We start from the raw sequence: 14,177 nt of genomic DNA, 5'->3' as shown, positions 1-14,177 counted from the left end.
ACCATGCCTTAAGTGCTTCCTAGTTGGTCAGTGAGGCTGACCTGCCCCATGTTTGGGTCCCAGATGAGGCAGAGGTGCCTCCAACACTGTAGGCTCAGTTGGAAACTACTCTGTTCAGCAAAGGCTTCATGACCACAGCAGAACAAATTTACCCAGGACATTTTATTATGTCTGGGGGAAGGAAGGTGGCTGCTCTCTCTAGGGGAAAACAGCAATTAGACCTCCTTCCCTCATGCCTTTTATTGAGGAGGATACACATGGGAGATACAAGGTCAAAATTTATGAATCATCAATAGCTTTTAGGCATTTGGATTACAGTTGACAATAACAGATTACATGTACCAGTACAGAAGGCACAGTGACCAGTCTGTGTCAGGGTCTATCAAACATCCTGACACCACAAAGGCATTAGGTGTAAAGTTTCACACATTTCCTGTTAGAGACTGTTTATGTTACATTAAAGATAAGGAAAGAAGGGCAAGTTCTAAAGCATAATAAGCATTCTTTAAATCCAATTCCCATGGAAACCCTCTGAGTGGTTTTCAGTTATGTTCCACACACAGCCTTATGTTGAGATTTAAAGACAAGCACAGCCGGACTGCCAGTGTCAGGTCATGCTTGGGCTGGGGCTACAATTCCCTAAACCACAAGGAGAGGTTCCCTACAGGTCAGCTGAGCTACAAGAGTCTTCTGGATTCAAACAGACAGGTAAGGCCAGCACCGCATGCACCGGCCGGTCCAGTCTGTAGGCAAGTAAGGCCACTCATGTGAGCCACACATCCAAAGGGCTCCAGTGGGCACTGAAGACCATGCATTACCCCATTGACTTCCAGCTATGCTCAGTGATAAGGTTTTCAATACAGAGGGGAGCTGGTCCAGCCAACTCCATGGCATCAGCCGTAAGTCATCCTGACCCATCCCACACAATATATCTAGATGTTGGTTGGGACTGGTAATAACGTTGCTTAGCCCTAGCGTAAATCTATGTTCAAGTCACATTCTACAAGGAATGTGCCCAGTTCCATTGGTCCTGCAACCAAGTCCAGTTCACTGTGGAAGCAGGAGATAGGCACCAGAGAAGACCAATAGACGTGCTGAGAGGAATCTCAGTGCAGATCCAACAGGCTGACTGGTTGGCTAGTGCAGTATAAGTATGCACCCATTCCACTAGGGTATTAGTTTCCACTCTACAACACTATCTACAAGTCTTTCTCTACTCCCTCTCCCCAAGGAGCAACAAGTGCCAGCCAACACAAGTGGTCTCAAGGCCAGGTCCAAGTAGCCATGTGGCCTTGCTCCAGGGCCTCTGGTGCAGGCAACAAGATGTTCCCTTGTATTCCTATGCCTGGCTTCAGAAGGGCATCCTTGGGCTGCACCTGCAGCTAGATAGGAGCAGTGGACCAATAGAGCAGTGCTTCCACTGGAGTTGGCCCTCCCCTCTGGCTCTTCTCTGATTCCAGTCCCTCAAAGTGGGAGTGGAAGCTGTGACTTGTAGACCTTGCTTCAGCAAGCCATTACAGTATACCGTTCAGTCATCCCTGCAGCCTGGGGGTGAAAGGCTACATGAAATTTCCAGTCTATCTGCATGTCACACACCCACTGTTGCACCTGGGTCCCAGTGAAATGCATTCCTTGATCACTTCCAATAATCAGGTGCTGCCCATAAGAAGAACACAAATGCTCTAGTGCAGCAAGCACTACCCAGCTGCTGTCACCCGCCATGGGGACAGCTGCTGCACCAGGGGATGCTCAGCATCCCCCTGCAAAATGGCCTTCATGGCCTTTACTACCTACACTCATAGGTGGAACTCCTACAGTGGTCTGTAGCTACAAGCTACAATCCCTGGCGCATATCAATGCCCAAGATATACTCAGGAGTGGGGGGCACATAAACAGTATATTCAAGGCGAAGCAGGTTCCCAATGCCTAGTGAAAGCTGCACAGCCTTCACTTTTACACTGCACCTCCCATAACTATGTATATGGGCCTCAGGCCCCCGGAAACTTTTCAGAGTTTCCATACAGGAGAATGCATTCTGCTCCCATATCCCTCCCTTTTCTCAGGAGGTGACTGGCACAGCCATGTGGTCTTCAAGACACACAGAACAGGTCTCTTGGTCCACAACCCTGGGCTGCTTCACCCTTTTCTTCTTCTGGGGTCACTGGAAGCACTGATCAGCCTACAGCTGCATTCAGCTTCCTAGTAATCTTTCTGCTTTTTGTGATTGACTCTAGTCCCCTAGAAGATCTGCCCACATCTGAGCACAGGTCACCTACATGGGTTCACTCTTTACCCCCTGCAACTCAGCCCACAGAGGGCTAGTGGAGAGAGTACTTCTTTGCTGCAAAGAAGTTCTTGGTGTGAGAGTCAGAGCTATCCTACTCTCACTGTTGCAAACATTTCAGCAAAGCAGATGCAGCAGATTCTAAACCTGTAAGAAAGTTAAAAGTTAACATAACAGTATTTACATAAGAATAAGTTCTCAGCTTTTGCAACATCCGTTGTAACTGGGTATACATTTCCTGGGTAGAAAGCAAAATTCTATCCACCCTTAAATCCTAAAGGGTGGGCACACCACCAGAGACTCCCCAGGCCACTGCTGACACTGCTTCCCCAAGCCTACTATCTCAACCTGTGTATAGGAGTGTGGGCAGGGCCTGCCCGGTCCCCACCCCTGATGACAGGGTACAGTGATCTCATCCTCTATATTACTACCGGGCGAGCTTGCAGGGGAACTGGCTCCTTCTCCCCTTCTTCTGAGTCCTCAGCTGCAACTGGAGAGAGGGAGGAGGAACCACCAGACCATTGCTCGAGTGACATCATCTTCAAGTGCGCAAATTCGAGCCCCCAGAGCGTCACTCAGCTCTCAGAAGCTCCAAAACATGTAGTCCCCCAGTGCCGCCACCTTTGTTGCTGTCTCCGCCACTGTCTCCGGGACCGCCATCCCAGTCCTAGCTCTGGCTCACAGGGCTGCAAGGAAAATCCATCCATCCAAAGCCACTACTGCCCTCAGGTTTAGCTTCACTAGGCTCTTGTCTAACTGCCGCAGGGCTTTCTCTACCAATTTGAGAATGCTACTGACCTCAAGCCAGTCCTGTGGGGGTGCCCAAGTCAGAGGAAACCTGCCATAGAGTGCTATGTGCTGGTGGCAGGCCACATCTCCATGCCTCCTGCGGGCATGAATTCCATACCAGATTGCTCTGAATCCTGCCACTGACTACACCAATTGTCACAGAAACCAAGGCAGATTTTTTTTTTGTCCGGCAATCGGAAGAATATTTGAGGTGAAGTTGGAATCTCTGACATCCCTTTATTGCAGATAATATTATAGCATCCACGCATGCACCCTTCCACAGATGTGTGCTGAACCACCAGCCAGCCGCCAACCAGGTTCCTGCCACTGGCTACACAACTCTCGCCGCTCACTGCCGCACTTCTGTGAGGGTTTCTGCCCCTTATATGTTATGTATAGACAAAGCCAGCTACTAGTCAAAATATGACATCAATGCTTATATAACTGCAAGTACACTGTACATGTGAATCTAATTATTATCTCTAAGCAGCCCACACCTGGGCATTTGGGGTGAGGGAGTCTGTCAGACTCTTGTCCTCACAATGGCCAGATGCCACTGCTCAAATATAAAATAGTGGCTGTACATCACTGCAATGAAATGCAAGAGGCTTTAACCCTTTGCCATCAAAAACCCAAATTTTCCCAATTATGTGAATGCACAACCTCATACATGCCAAGATTGGAACAAGTGGGAGCCAGCATAGAAAGAAAAATAGCTACTATTACTCTGGAACACCCAGAGAATTGGCTTTAACAAGACATTTTACAAGGCTAGGCAGAAATTAAAAAAATACTTATTTGTTGCTTCTGTCATCGATTTAGTAAAAGTGAAGTCCTATGGTTCAAAGTTAAAATTTAGGATGGGGGGGGGGGTAATGTTGGGTTGTCTTATCTTTAAAGCCAAAACAAAATAAAGTATAAAAGAACCACCCTGGTAGCATACTGCAAAGTCTCAGAGCTCTGCCTCTAAGTAGGTAGAAAATGTCAAGATTCTGACTGTTGTTTCTCATAATGAGTGTTTAATGACCTGAACTACATGATAAGGAGTCCAAAAAATGCAGTCAATTTAGTAAAGTGCTATCCTGAACAAACTGTACTTTATTGTGAAAACAAAAGAAGATATATTAAGGACTATATGCATACATTTGATTTAGTGTTCAAGCTCTGGAAGAACCTGTGCAAAGGAGGCAGAATTCAAATAAGATATTGTGCTATTCCAATGTCAAATTTTCACTATCATTTTTCTAAAAAGGTGTTTTTCCCTAATGTCTGTTAATCACAAACAAACAAGCTGTGAATGTACAATTCAGAAAATAAAAATGTACAAACTAATGGACATCATTATAACCAAGATGTTTGATAAACAGTGAATTATGAGTTTCAGATCATCAGGAAAAATCTTTTTCACCAACCCTTCAGATTTCAAAAAATCTTCAGGTAGTAGATCTGTTCTAGTGTCATGGCAACTAGAACAAGAGCTTCAAAGAAGGCCCAAAGGATCACTCTGCTGTTTGTGTTGTCATTGATGGCTCTGTGCCTTCTTTCCCAAACTTCCATGTCTCCCTGTTTATCCTTCACAACTGTCATCACCACTGCTAGCTCATTAATCATTTCTTCTAGCTTGTTTTGTTTCCATGTCTTGTCCTTCTGAGGCCTCCCCAATATCAGTTGTGAACATCACTATCTTTGGAATCAAAAGGGACATCCTATTGCTAAAACAAAACTTATATGTTCCATCCATATGAGCAGCAAATGTGTATTCCCACCATACTCACAATCTCCTTTATTAATCCCTTTATTATCAGGCTGGGTAATTTCCACATTGATGTGCAGGAAGCTGCCCTCCGCAATCATGATAATGAGGCCCATCTTGGTGCCTGAAGTGATTGGCTGGAAGAAGCATTCTTCAGATGTTGATGAAGTGGCCTAAGGTCATGGCCAGGAGTGCAGCCAGGAGCACCCGTGGTTCAGGGAGGTCACCATGGTGGAGCTAGGAAAGAAGCCATCACTGCCTCCTCCGCTGTCACCACCTCAGCAAAAGAGAATGTTCTTTATGGATAACTTCTAGCTACTACCTACAGATGGAATGATAGAATTAGAGTGCAACCTTTTTGCAGCTCTAATGAAATAATGACTCTAAGCAATAATCATCAATGGATAATAAAACCATTAGATTAAGGGCCATTGGGCAAGTTATAATGAATGGACAACATCTGGATTGACTGATAAATTATCATAAAAAGGGATAATTAGATATTATGAGCTTTCTGTGGTGATTCAATGAGAAATACATAGTACCAAGAATGATGTGTACTTGCCACAAAAGCAAACATGCATCTGATCCAATCTCTAGACCCAACTGCTTTTTCACTGAAAGTCCAGGGCTGAAAGGAATGTGGTAAATGACACCTCCTGGAATGCAATCAGTTACAACCAGGACATAGGAAATTTGAAAAGAACAAGTAAATGGTAAGGGGAAAAATAAACAAGAAGGAAGAACTGTTATTAGAGTCGCATTGTGCTTTGTTAGCATATAAAGGGGTATATTGAGCTATGTGAACTTGTTTAGAACCTGATTCAAATAATATCAACTGTAAAAGATTTTGATACAATCAGGGAAATTTAGATACTGATGGGTAGTTAATGATGGTAAGAAGTGATTGTTTATTTAAGGAGGTGTAATTATGTTAAAAATAGTTCTTTTTTTCCAATGCATATTAAATTTTAACAGATAAAGTAATAGGCTATCTGAGGTTTGCTTCAACATAGTCCATTGATGGGAGAAAGGGAAAGTATAAAGATTATAGCTGAAAAAACTTGGCCATATATTGGTAATTGTTAAAACTGGGTGATCAGTTTTTGACCTGTCCCGCAGGTCGAGCAACGAGGACCCTAGAGGGAGAGTGAGGATGAAGAAGGGACAAGAGACACAAAGAGAGGAGACAAGACAGTGCTCTGATCAAGTCTCATTTATTCTTAGTCAAAACAGTATTCTTATAGCTCAGGAGAAGAGGAATTTTTCATTCGGGGGGAACGCAGCTGCAGCTTGGGTGTTATCTGGCAGATATGAGTTAAACTGCAGGACAGCAATCCCAGGAACAGAAAGAGGGACGTTGCCCTAGTAAGGAGTAAACAACTATTATGGGATGGTGAGGCCATGTCAAGCAGAACTTTAGGATGTTGGTTAGTAAGACTTCAGCTGAGGAACTTTTTAGTTCCCCACAAGTTTTTTATATTATTCTTTTTTCTGTTTTTTAATTTTTAATTTTCCATACTGAATGATAGAAAAATCATGTAACGTGGTTTATAGAGAACCTATCTCCATATCACAAAATGAACTTTTGAGGTGTTGTGAGGAGCCAGGTATAGCACAACAGTAACTGGTTGCATCCCAATCTTTAGAATTAGATTTAGGCTCATGTATGATATGGCTGAAAGACCAAAATAGATTTTGAGGGCATAATGTCTCACAACTTTATTAAAGTTCTTCTTGTGTCCAATATGTTGACAGATTCTGGCTTCCTGAGACCTTGGTTTTCATTCTTAAATCTCACTTTGATCTCCACCTTTCGCATACCTCTATCTCTTGGCTATCATACTGGTCTCCCTTTTGCAAGAATAATTGGAATATTTATGTCAGAGAATCTGTGCCTTAGGATGAGGGTCACACTGCCATATTTGGATAGCTGTTGCCTAGACCTACCTAACCTGCCTAAGTATTGCTCACCTCTAAGACTCTCTTAATCCTATTATTTGTCTAATTCTGCAGTCTTGTGTACTAATCTTTATCATAGTGATTTTTAGTGGTCAACTTTTTCTCAGATCTATTAACATCTTCTTACCTAAATGACCTAAATTTTTAAATAGTGAGCAAAAGCACAAACAGCTTCTACCTTTTGGAACAGTGAGAAAATAAAAGGGCAAGATTTTATGACCACCTTTCTTACTTGTCACATAGCTTAAAAGCTGCCACCTGCTCTGGGGTTGGGAGTGGGAAGGCAGCTGCTTCCCTGCCACAAACCTGTGACCAGCTGTGACCCATGATCCTGCACAAGAGTATGAAACTAAACACCACAAATCCATGGCAACCACCTTGGTGCCATGCAGACTGTGGAAAGCCCTAGGAAACATTTCTTTGTGATGGTTATGATGATTCACTGCAAACCTGGCCGTGTTTCAGCACTGCCCACCCTAACCCAATTCTTGTGTACTTAATTCCCAATAACTTCAAGATCAATATGAAGAAAAAATACCCCCAACAATCTGGTGTTTATTTTTCCAAGAATGTTTATTTTGGAATTATTGGCAATATGCTTTAGTTGTAAAGTCTTTTTTTTTATTTATTTAGGGAAAAGCAACTATGTATGTGTTCATGCTGTTCATTTGCAGTAGATATTACTGGGGAAAGTGGTCAGCCAGTTTGGCAGCTGGCTTCCTTTTATGCAACTCTCAGAATGGAAACACTTTTCTTAATGGCAAATACATAATTGCTATATATAGCTTCAAACAGCATTTGGGAGACTAGCAATGCAGATATCAGGATATACATAATACAATATGCCATACCATTAAAAGGGAAATCATAGGAGCTGGTTGTTTTGAATCAAGTATGAAAATCTGGAGAACACCTGCCAGATTCAAAGTCTTAGGCTGGTAGTCAAACAGGAGATAAAGTTGAAGAGGTCATAAAGAAAACAGCTAAAATTTATTCCCCTGGTTATATATTAAGTGGTGTTTTAGCTGAGTATGAACATTTACAAAATTGTTTTGATGAGTTATTTTGGGAGAAATATTATATGACATTCTACATATTTTAAGTTATGTATATTACATTTGGCTTTTTCAAAGTCAGAGTCACATTAATATGGAGCCAGATCATTACTAAATAGTAAAACTACAATTAGAAATCTAAATATAAGAGGTCTGTCCAAAAGGTATTCAGCCAAGTAATGTGAAAAATAGAGACATTTATTGAAGAAGATACAAGAAACATTGTACATAGGACAATGATGCTCAGTCCCCTTCAAAGTAGACACCTTGGAACCTCACACAGTTCCCCCAAGTGCCATCAGCTGCCCCAATGTATCTTCTTAAATCTCATCAATGGTCTGAAATCTCTTCCCTTTCAAAAGTGATTTTAATTTTTTGAAAAGCCAGAAGTTGCAGGTCACCAAATTTGGACTGTTGGGGGGCTAAATCACCTGGGTGGTTTGATGTTTTGCCAGAAAACTGCATGAGACGTGATGCATGAGTGGGCATGCTGTCCTGATGAGGCTACCAGTCATCAGTTGCCCATAGCTGCAGCCTTCTGAATCATCTGAATAGTTTCCACAGAGGAATGTTCCAGCTTAACACAAAATCTGATGCAGATTTGTTGCTCTACTCGCTCAGTCATTTTGAATGTGACAGTCACCCAGTATACCTGCTCACTCAACAGCATCTACTGCCCCCACTCTCTAGTACAGTGAAGTCATCATTATTCACACATGCACATTCCAGTCCACTCTTTTTGACTGCTGGGTTACATCGGTGTTGCACAAACCAGCTCTCATTATATTAACAGTGGCTGGACATTTTCCTGGCAGACATCATATTTCTAGTTGTTCTTAATGTATATGTTTCAAAAGGAATTAAACCACTATAAGAAACTGCCTTAAAAATTAATTAATTCCAAAGATCCACTTGCAAATTGATATTAGCTATCAAGTCTTAGAAACTACAATATGTCTCACTCTAGAGGCAATATCTCATAAAAATAGGGCCAGAAAGTTAGAAAGTAATGTGGAATGAATTCCATCTACACTGGCAGTGAAGGGGCTGATCTCTAGAGGGGTTCAACTGTAAATTAGCATAAAATTAGACCTGCCATTTAGCATTTCTGAGCTTCAGTTTCACAATACAATGAGAGATTTGTACTTCATGCTTCCAAAATGACTTGTTTGACTTAATAAATTAAAAATATTGTAAGACTTGAGAATTCTAGTTTTTAAAAATTCAAAGCAAAATGATGGCCATCTAAAAAGATGAATGGAATCAACTCTTACAAGACTTCTGAAAGAAATTAATTGCTAGATTGGGACACTGTATTTGGTTTTAAGTTTCCTGGGGAAGTGATATTTTTAAAGGAGAATAAATTTATTAGCAAAATCACTTTATTCCTGGAAATAAATTAAATAGGAATTAATTCATCTCCTGACTATACTAGAGAATCTAGCTAACATGGTAAAAAAAATTGTCATTTAATCAATTATGGCTTTATAAGTGGCAAGAAAATGTGGCTCACATGCAGGTTTAAATTACAAACCCTTTCAATAAAGGCAGAGTAAAACAAAAAGATTTTAAGACGGTGTTCTGTGGCCTAAAAATGCTATTCCCTGATCACTTCACCAAAGGGAAGAAGCTCTTTCTCATATATCAAATGTCTTAAGAGAACTTCATGCAAAGCAGTTGTATAGTCTGCATAAAATTTTCTCTACCTTCATTTGTATTGCATCTAGATTGTGATGTTAGTTGAGGTTCAAAACATATGCCTTAGATATCAGCCATGAGGAGGTAAACTATTGATTATACTGTGAAAAAATGGTATTTTGCCTAGATAGTAGATAGTAGACATTCACCCACCCACCCCCAAGTTGAGCTAATTAAACAGGGACTTAAAAACTTTTTAAGCACCTGTGCACACTAATTGTATAGTGCAGAAGAGCACTTGTACATGCAACAATTTGTAGGAATCTTTTTATATTAAGAAAATAACCCATGGTCTATGATTTCTATCATTTGTTTGACTTCTTTTATGGTTGTTGGATCATATTAACATTTTTATTTTCATATGATAAATTTTCTTTTCTGTCTTTTTTTCTTCCATGTTTTCTGTTTTCTTCAATATTTTTTAAAACTTTGATCACCTGAAATTTACTTAATATGTGATGCAAGAAAGGAATCTAACTTTGTTTTCTTTCTGAAAAATTGCCAATTAGTAGGGCACTTTTATTCGATAATCCTGAATTGGTACTACTGAAAAAAAATTTTTTTAATGTAATTGGTGTTAAGTTATTCCCTAGGAGAATTATTGGCCAAGAACTTTAGGTGCTTCTTGAAATTCATTTTTTAGGCAATAAAATTAGGTCATTAGGTGGTTATCTTAAGCTTTTACAATCTAAGATCCTGAAAGACAGAAATCACATTTTATTTATTCTATATCTTACCACAATTCATGGATTACTTTGCATATATTCAGTATTTGATAACACTTATTTAAATGAACACTATGGTAGTAGAGTATATATTCAATTTATTCAAGAACACTGAGGTTATTTTGGAGGAAAAAAGGAAGCTCAAACACAACTGCATATGTAGACATTGAAGACTAATTTTGCATGATGTGATAACATGTTTACACATTGCAATTAACAGGAAAATACCCACAAATTTAATGTAATTACAATATTTGAAAAAAGGAAGCAACAACATAATTGAACATGGTGACAAATTGAAAAACTGTTGATTATATACTCAGTGAGCAGGTACCTTCTTCCCTGATAGGGAATCAGACTTGCTTGGGGCTTCATTCTCTCATGTCAGAAGGTTAATTCTTAAATAGTGATTAATTATAACTGTTGTCAACTAAGTATGCTGTCTCATTTCCTTTGTTGGTGATTGGTTTAGATCTCCTCATGTGCTCCAATTCTGACTGATGAGACCTATAGGTAAATCCACTGGATGATTGCTTAGAAAAGTTTTCTCTGATAATAACATGGAATGCAAGAGGAGGTATACTGATTTTCTGTTTCTCTTGTGGTTTTTTATCTGTCTTGCAACCACAAGTTGCTAAAGATGAAAAGGGCTTGGGTCCTAAAGGATATTGTTGAACCACTAAATCAACAAACCCTGAAACTTCCCCTAATCCCAGTATCATGATTATCTGTGGAATTAAGCCCCTTTTGTTTAAGTGAGATACATGGAGCTGGGCTTTACTTACTCACAATTGAATGCATTATAACTGCTATCCACAATACAGTGAATAAGAGGGGAGACTTTTGATCAAATCCTACCTTCACCACTTGGTACTTTTTATATTGAGGTAAAAATAAACTTTTATCTATTCTTTTCTATCTATTTTTTTTGTTTTTATTTATTTATTTAATATGATTTATTGATTATGCTGTTACAGTTGTCCCAATTTCCTTTCCCTTTGTTCCCCTCCACCCAGTGACACCCCTCCCTCCAGTCGTTCCCCCCTTAGTCCATGCCCATTGGTTGTGCATATAGTTCTCAACATCTTCCTGTCTACTCCACTCCCTCCTACTATGCTTCTTAATTCCTATACCATCTCCCTCTCTTTCCCCCTTCTCTCTCCCTGATGACCTCCCCCCCATAATGTTCCCCATACCTACAATTCTTTTCCCACTCTCGTTGCCTATTTAGTTTGCCTTTGTTTTGATTTCCTGGCTTCTGTCATTTGTTGTTGTGATACAGTTTTCATTTTAATGTTCATAGTTTTAATCCTCTTTCTCCTAAACAAGTCCCTTTAACATTTTATATAACAGTAGTTTGGGTCTGATTAACTCTTTCAGTTTTACTTTGTCCTGGAAACACTTTCTCTGTCCTTCTATACTGAATTACAGCTTTGCTGGATAGAGTATTCCTGACTGTAGGTTTTGGAATTTCATTACTTTGAATATTTCTTGCCAGTCCCTTCTTGCCTGAAGAGTTTCTTTTGAGAAATGAGCTGACAGTCTTATTGGGACCCCTTTGTATGTAATTCTCTTCTTCTCTCTTGCTTCTTTTAAGATTCTCTCTTTATCCTTAATTTTTGACATTTTGATTATAATGTGTCTTGATGTGGTTCTCCCTGGGTCCAGTTTTTGTGGAACTCTCTGTGCTTCCTGGACCTGTAAGTCTATTTCCTTCCCCAAGTTAGGGAAGTTCTGCCTCATTATTTTTTCACATAATTTTTCAATTTCTAGTTCTTCTTCTTCATGGTCTGGCAAACCTATGATTCAAATGTTGACCCAGTTATAGCTGTCCCAAAGGTTTCTGAGCCTCATTTTTCTCACTTTTCATTTCCTCTTTCTGCGGTGGTTGACTGTTCTTTCCCTATGTTCCAATTTGTTGATTTGTTTCCTGGTTTTCTTTCCCTCACCACTTGTTTTGTATGTGTTTTCATTCATTTCAGCAGGACTAGCTTTCATTCTTTCCCCATCTTGTTTAAGATCTGTTGTTAGGTCTGTAAGCATTTTTATAACCAAAGTTCTGAACTAAGCCTCAGAAAGATTGTCTATCTGCTGGTCCATTAGATTAGAAATTTGCTGTCTGGTCAGCTGCATCACTGGGATCTCTATCATGATCTGTGCCATCCTGACAGTTTTGTGTGTGCCTTTGCTTCCTGGGCAGGGCTGACATGTGGAGCCCCGTGCATTCATTACAACCAGGCGACACTTCTCACCACACTGTGGTGTTTTCTGCAGGGGTGGAGGTTCAAGGTGGGTTCCTGCCATTCACTCTCTGCTGAGAGACTGGGAGCCTCCTCCTCTGTCTCTACCCCTCGCTCCCAGGCCTCACAGTCCAAGGCAATGGAGGTCTTTCTTCCCTGGGTTTGGAATCGCAAGCTGACGGGCCTCGTCTGCAGCCAGGGGTGCTCCCCAGGTGCTTCTCGCCTCCTCTTAAATATAGGTGTCTGCACTTACCGCTGTCCTGCTGCCATTTCCACTGCTGCTGCTGACAGCACAGCTTGACCTCTCCACCCCTGCTTGGCCCCTCCTACCCATCCAGACAAGCACCACTTCTTTATAACTTCATAAGTTGGACTTCCATTTATTTTCTGGAACTCCTGGTTGTTTCTGGTTTTGCGGTAGTTGTATTCCTTCTTAGTTGTGGAAGGAGATGGAGCATGTCAGCCTAGGCCTCCATCTTGGCTGGAAGTCTTCTTTGTTTTCTATGCAAACTAATACCTACTGAGTATGTTAATCAATGAAACAGATAACTACAGAAAAGAAAAAAGGTTACATAGATACATTACATGTTGTATTTTTCTTTAGAAACAGAATTGGATTATGACCTCACAGGAATTCTGTATGCCCCAAAAACTTCAGTTTGTGTCAGCTGAAGGTAAATAGTAGGAAGGTATAAACACCCACTAAGGTAATACCTTTAGCTGAGTGGTTTCTGATACATATAATTTTTTTTAAACAGGCAAACTTAATTTTAATAATTTTTATATTTATGTATGTAAAAAGTATTATTTAAACATGCAATCAATATTTTAAATTAATGAGATATTTTAATTTTTTATACTAAGTCTTAAAATCCTGTGTGTATTTACACTTTGAGCCCATGTCAATTTGGACTAGCTGTATATCAGGTGCCTAGTAGCCATGCATGACTATTAGCTACCATATTGGACAGTAGAGAGCTGAAATATTACTCAAATACATCTATTATAGTCTTCCACTGATATGTGAGAAAACAAAAATAATGACAACTAACATCTGTAAATCATATTACAATCTAAGGAATGTTTTTATATTTTAGCTCCTAAACTCCAAAACAATAATCTATGGCTGTAGTATCACAAATATTATTATTACAGTAGTCCCTCTCTATATCGTGGTTCACATCGCAGCCTCGCTGTATCGTGGGATTTTTTTAAATATTACATTTAATTATTTATCACGGATTTTTAGCTATATCGTGGGATTTTGTGGTACTGTATATGTATGTTGTTAAAATTACGTAGGTTTAAGAGTGTAGAATATGTTTAAGAACATAAGTTGTGTTTATAAAAGTGTGGAAAAGGTTAATAAGGGAGTGGGAAAGGTTAATAAAGGACTGACTGGGAATGGTTTATAAGTGTGTGGAAAGGGTTTATAAAGCCTTAAAATATATATAAATACTAAAATAAATGTAAGGTTCCTACTTAATGGATTTTCACCTATCACGGGGAGGTCTAGAATGTGACACCCACAATAAGTGAGGGAATACTGTATTTCTATCTGAGAGGTTAGAAATCTTAATAACCTAAGATATTTATAAGTTAAGATCATAACCCTAGTAATAAACTTGAATCCAGGACTTCTATCCAGAAATTAGTCTGCCTCAGAGAAGT

General features: G+C 39.9%; 1 pseudogene; it reads right to left on the bottom strand.

Annotated features, from left to right (window-relative positions):
* Positions 1–4,495: 4,495 nt before the first annotated feature.
* LOC150019198 (transmembrane emp24 domain-containing protein 2 pseudogene) lies at positions 4,496–7,115 on the bottom strand (annotated as a pseudogene).
* Between the last annotated feature and the right edge of the window lie 7,062 nt (positions 7,116–14,177).

Source organism: Furipterus horrens, unplaced genomic scaffold (genome assembly GCF_987537825.1).
Source record: "Furipterus horrens unplaced genomic scaffold, mFurHor1.1.pri manual_scaffold_2, whole genome shotgun sequence".
Lineage (NCBI taxonomy): Eukaryota > Metazoa > Chordata > Mammalia > Chiroptera > Furipteridae > Furipterus > Furipterus horrens.
The sequence above is the reverse complement of the archived record's forward strand: the minus strand, read 5'-3'. Positions and strand labels throughout refer to the sequence as shown.